The sequence below is a fragment of the Fukomys damarensis genome, unplaced genomic scaffold (genome assembly GCF_012274545.1).
Source record: "Fukomys damarensis isolate Sample0158 unplaced genomic scaffold, DMR_v1.0_HiC HiC_scaffold_28, whole genome shotgun sequence".
Classification (NCBI taxonomy): Eukaryota; Metazoa; Chordata; class Mammalia; order Rodentia; family Bathyergidae; genus Fukomys; species Fukomys damarensis.
In genome coordinates this window covers 12,066,731-12,071,989 of record NW_022900940.1, presented here as the reverse complement: position 1 = coordinate 12,071,989, position 5,259 = coordinate 12,066,731, and the positions used below count along the sequence as shown (strand labels likewise).

The window sequence follows — 5,259 nt, the reverse complement described above, 5'->3', positions numbered from 1 at the left end:
ATCCCTAAATGTACCAATAAACTCAATAAAAAAAAAAGGGGAAATGATATAGGGAGTAAAAGTAAAAGAAAAACAAAGGGAGAAAAAATAAATGGAGAAGAGGAAAAAATATAAGAAGAAAAAACAAATAAGAAAAAGATAAGAAGCAAGGAAGGACAAAATAAAATTCTCCAAATGCCAATACATTGGTGAGGAAGAAAGGAAAGGAAAAAAGGACAAAAAACAAAAAGAAATTTCTGTGTGATTTTGAAGGCGTTGTTTTCTTCTGGGAGCTACATTTTGGGTAGTGTCAAAGTCGAGATGTTTCTTTGCTTATTCTGGTAGGTAAAAAAAAGCAGTCAGACCCCAGATCTGTGCTGAATGCAGGCACCAGTCAGCATTAGGGTTAAGGTGAGGTCACTGAGGCCATGACTCCCCAGTTCCACAGCTGAGCTTGGTCTTTGGCTTTTGGGGTGGGACCTGTGTCCTTTAGCTCAACCCCTCACAGGGCCTCTTTCTAGCTTGATCAAGGCTTCCTGACCACTGCTGCCTACTACAGCCGTCTCTCACCCAGTCACTGTGGGAACATAACACTGGGAGCTCCAAATTAAAGCTGTTCTGTGGCTGCCCGGGGTCCTGGGTTCAAACAGTTAACCTTTCCCTGGAATGGAATGATCGAGGGCTATGCTGAATGCTTCGACTGGAGTCATTCAACGGCTGTTGCCTGTTGAAGGATTTGTGTGGGAGCAGAATCCTGCACTCTTCTATAAATCACAGTGTCTGCTGGACCATTCCTCCACTGTGTTTCTTCTTGAAACCCTCTGGAGCCCCCAGCTTTTACTCTGTCTCTGTAGATTTTGTGACACGCAAGCCTCATGCTCAGGAGCCAGGGAACCAGAGAGAAAGTGTAGATTGTCTTTCCCTTCTCTGCATTGTGTTCTGTCTCTTCAGTTCCTCTGTTGGTTTTAATTTTCCTGTCAGATTCTTCCTGGTTCTTGAGGACCTGCCTCTCTCCTTTTGTTCTTCCCCAAGTTGTTGTTTTCCAGTGTATGATTTTGTAATTTTGAAGAGGCTGAGTTGTTGCTTATAACTGCACCATTTTCCCAGAAGTAAAAATTTTGATTATAATGTAGAAACATCTTTACCGCTTGTACTTTTTGGCCTTGTTTAAGTAAATGTTCTATTCTTCTAAGCTTCTCATAATCACTAGTCTACCTCAACTCCTCAGATTCATTTTTGGATTCCACATATGATTGAGAGTATGTGGTGTTTATCTTCCTGTGCCTGGCTTATTTGACTTAATGTTCTCCTGGTTCAGTTAATCCACGTTGTGGGGAGATGAGGGAAGGTTAGTGAGTAGGTACAAAGTTACAGTTAGATGGAGAGAGTAAGTTCTGGTGCTGTATCCCATAGCAGGGTGACAACTGCAACCCCTAATTCAGTATGTGTTTCAAACACCCAGAAAAGGTTTTAAGTATCTTCACAACAAAGAAGGGATGAATGTTCAGATAATGGACTAAATATCCTGATTTGGTTATCGTGCCATGTATACATGTGTTGAAACCTGTGTACATACAGACATTTTTAGGTATATATACATGTTTCTATACGTAGTTAATATGTACACATTATATCAACAAAACTGATTTCTAACTTAATTTAAAATATTATCTTGTGTTTTCTTGTAAATCATTTGCATTTGGCATTTCCAATGTAATCTTCCCAGAAATGATGTGAAGTAGGGATCTAATTGTATCATTTCTCATCTGAAGAACAAATCTCGACATTATTTTTTGAATTGTTCTTCCTGTCTCACCGATAGATTCAGCCTCCCTCTGTGACATCTCATGTTCCTCTTTATTTGGGGTTTATTCCAAATTTCTCTGCTTTGTGCCACTGACCTATTTGTCTATCCCTACAACTTTTTAGGACTTGATCTTTGCAATTTTCTGACTTCTGTTTTCCATTGGTAATTTTGACAACTTTGGTTTCCAAATGAAAGTAGGTACCATGAAATTTGTTGCAATTTTCACCTTCTTATTTCTTACCCCTGATAAAGGATCAAGTATCTGTTGAAGCTAATTTTAATAAAGAGCACACCTGTTTAAAATTTGTAGTGCATATATAAATCTTCAAAATATTCCAGAGCTTATGGATAGCCTAGGAAAAGTAAAAAGAAAAAATGCAAATTTTGGGGTGGATTAGAAATAAAATATCTTGAAGTGATCATGCCACTTTTTTTGTTCTGGGAAAACTGAACCAATCTGTTTTATAGTATCACTGATAGTGTTGCATTCCTATTCCTTTCTGGATATAAAAGAATACATTATATTTGATAGATTTGCGTCTTTGGAAGACTGATTTGTTGCCATGACTTTAAAAATCCATAAGGAAAGAAGAAATAGTGAATTAATTTGAAATTCTTTGTCGGTACGGATGAAGTGAGAAAGTAAGAAAGTGAGAAAATAAAAGCATTAATTATACTTCAAAATACACATGAAAATGAATCAGAAGACAGATGGATTTTTTTTATACAGATAACTGTATTTTCATTTTGTTATCCCCTAAAAAATTCTCAGCACATTAGAAAGCCTTACTTAAATTCTGGTCAATTTTACTTGTTCTTTTCCATTTTTAAAAATTTTGATAAATTTATCTTGTGACAGAGCCATCTGTGCCACCATTAGAAGTAGATGGTTACCTAATATATTGGGTCTGCACCTAGTTTAAATGAGTACAAAAATAAAATCCAATAAAGCATAGAATTATAAATCAGGTCAAACACAATCTATTACATAAAAAGCTCTCTGAAATCATAGCTCCCAGTTAGTTATTAAAGTTAACTATATTCCAAACGTTCTACAAGAGATGTTCTTTGACTCTTCAATCTATAGTTCAAAGCTGTCTTCAAGATTAAAAAAAAAAAGTTTTGAGATATATTTAATCAGCAAAAACAAAGAATCTGGGATGGTTGTCTCCAAAAAGGAAATAAACCAATTAATAAAGAATAGTATTTTGCTTGTATTAACACATGAATAATACTCTAGAACATTATTGCTGGTTCACAGTCCTGACAATGAAGCTTGAATCGACCTTACTACATATCAATTCAAATATCTTTTAAAATGTTATAATTCAAAATTCAGCATCTATTTTTTTAAATCAAAGCAAAGTAGGAGAAGGTATCTTGCTAAATATCATAGAACACTGAGTAGAAGCCAAAATTTTTATCTTACAAAATGACATTCCAACTGAAATATAAAACACAACTGATGTGGTCACTGTTATCCCACATCACCTTAGAAATTCTAGTTAAATCATTAAGATAAACATAGCAAGTTGATAAAGATATTTGGAGGTACATTCATTATTATTAGCAGATGATATGATTATGTACTTCCTAAGTATAAAAACTATATTATAGCTACTGAAAGAATTCAATGAATTGGCTACATGCAATGTAAAACCACACAAAAAATGAACTTTTCCTTACGTTGGTAATAACTAGTGAGAAATTGAATTGGAGGAAGAACTTCATAGTAGACAAAATGCGGAGAGACCTGAAAACAAACTTAAAGGAAAGGTAGAAGATCCAGTTAAAAGAAAAGCATAACAGAGCAAGAAAAAGCTGTTCTTCACTGCAGAGGTGGCTCCAAGTACACAGTTTGGAAGACGGAATTTCATCTACAAGGAAGCAACTTGGAGAAGGAAGCTGAAAATAAGAAAGTGCAGATAGTAAATCTTCAGCAACATTTGTTTGCCCATGAAAGAGATATTAAACAAAATGAAGAACTTTTTAAAAGGTGCCAGCTATATTATAAAGAGTTAAAGGTGTAAAGTAAGAAAAAATATTTTTGAAATTCGGGAACTTGAGAATATAGAAAAACACAAATCTGTAGACATTACAACCTTGAAAGATGAAGCTCATGACATCAAAATGAAAACTGAGAAACAGGTGAAGCAACAAAAAGAAAATCTGGAGCATTTTAAAAGTCTGAAAAATGAAGCAGAAAGCAAGTATGATATGATTAAGTTGAAAATTGGTCAACTATTGGAACTAGCAGATCCACTTAATGATGAATTAAACCTTGCTGATTCTGAAGTCGATTACCAGAAACGAGGGAAGCAGCATTATGAAGAGAAGCAAAAAGAACACTTGGATACTTTAAATAGAAAGAAGCAAGAACTGGACATGAAAGAAAAGGAGCTAGAGTAGGAAAATGGCAAGACCTATCTGCCTGGAATGGATAGGAGTTAAAAAAAATCTACATCAATGCTAGATAAAGAAATTACCTGATTAAGACAAAAGATACAGACAGAATGTGCTAGTCATGGAGAGAGAAGAAATAATGAGGCAGTACCAAGAAGTGAGAGAAACTTGTCTTGACTTGGATAATAAAGTAAGTACTTAAAAAAGGTTTATTAAATTATAAGAAGAAATAATGACCCATAGATATAAAAACATACCAACAATTTAGAAGGTGCTTAACTTACAGTGCAAATTGTACTTTGACAACTTACTATGGCAATGTCCCTATGGTGGAAAAATGAATTTTTTTGACCATAAAAATGAAACTCTTGCTATTACATAACAGTTCAGCCTGGAGAGGGAAATACAGCTGCCTTCAGTGACACACAAGCTTTGTCTGGTGGCGAACACTCTTTCTCCACAGTGTCTTTGTTCTTTCCCTGTGGTCCATCTCCGAATCACCTTTCAGATGCCTGGAGGAGCTCCATGCCTACATGGATATGGTTAATAGGAGGATTCTGAAGATGGCAAGTTCTCAGCCTTTTATACACTTTATCTTGCTTTTCCCACAAATATGGGCTCAGTTCCTTCTAGAAAGTTGATTAGAATTCTTCAGAAGTCTGATCCTGAAAGAAGACAAACTACGTTTCCTTTCCAACCTGTGATTCAGGATGATGAGGATAAGTGGAGCTGACCTGATTGGGTCTGGCTCATCCTCGGGGTCTGTGAAGGGCCAGAATGCTGCACTGTCCAGGAGACAAACTGAGCCTGGGTCACTCTCAAGAAAGAGCCGTTCCATCAGGCCACGGTACAATGTGTCACTAAGCCCAGAAAGCCAAGGACAGCCAGCAGGTTTAAACTACTGTTGCTTTCCTTGGAGAAAAATCAGTTTCACAGTCCTGGTTTTTAAGTCTGTTTGGTTTTGAGGATTTGGGTTTTTGTTTTACTGTCCACTTTTATGGACTCTTTTAGAAGTTGTGTTTCATACACGTTTGTGTACATGTCTGCTTAGCTTGGGTTCATTTCTGTAG

General features: G+C 36.1%; 1 pseudogene; it reads left to right on the top strand.

Moving 5' to 3' along the window:
- The first annotated feature begins 3,527 nt into the window (after positions 1-3,527).
- On the top strand, positions 3,528-4,922 carry LOC104866152 (annotated as a pseudogene).
- The last annotated feature ends 337 nt before the right edge of the window (positions 4,923-5,259 follow it).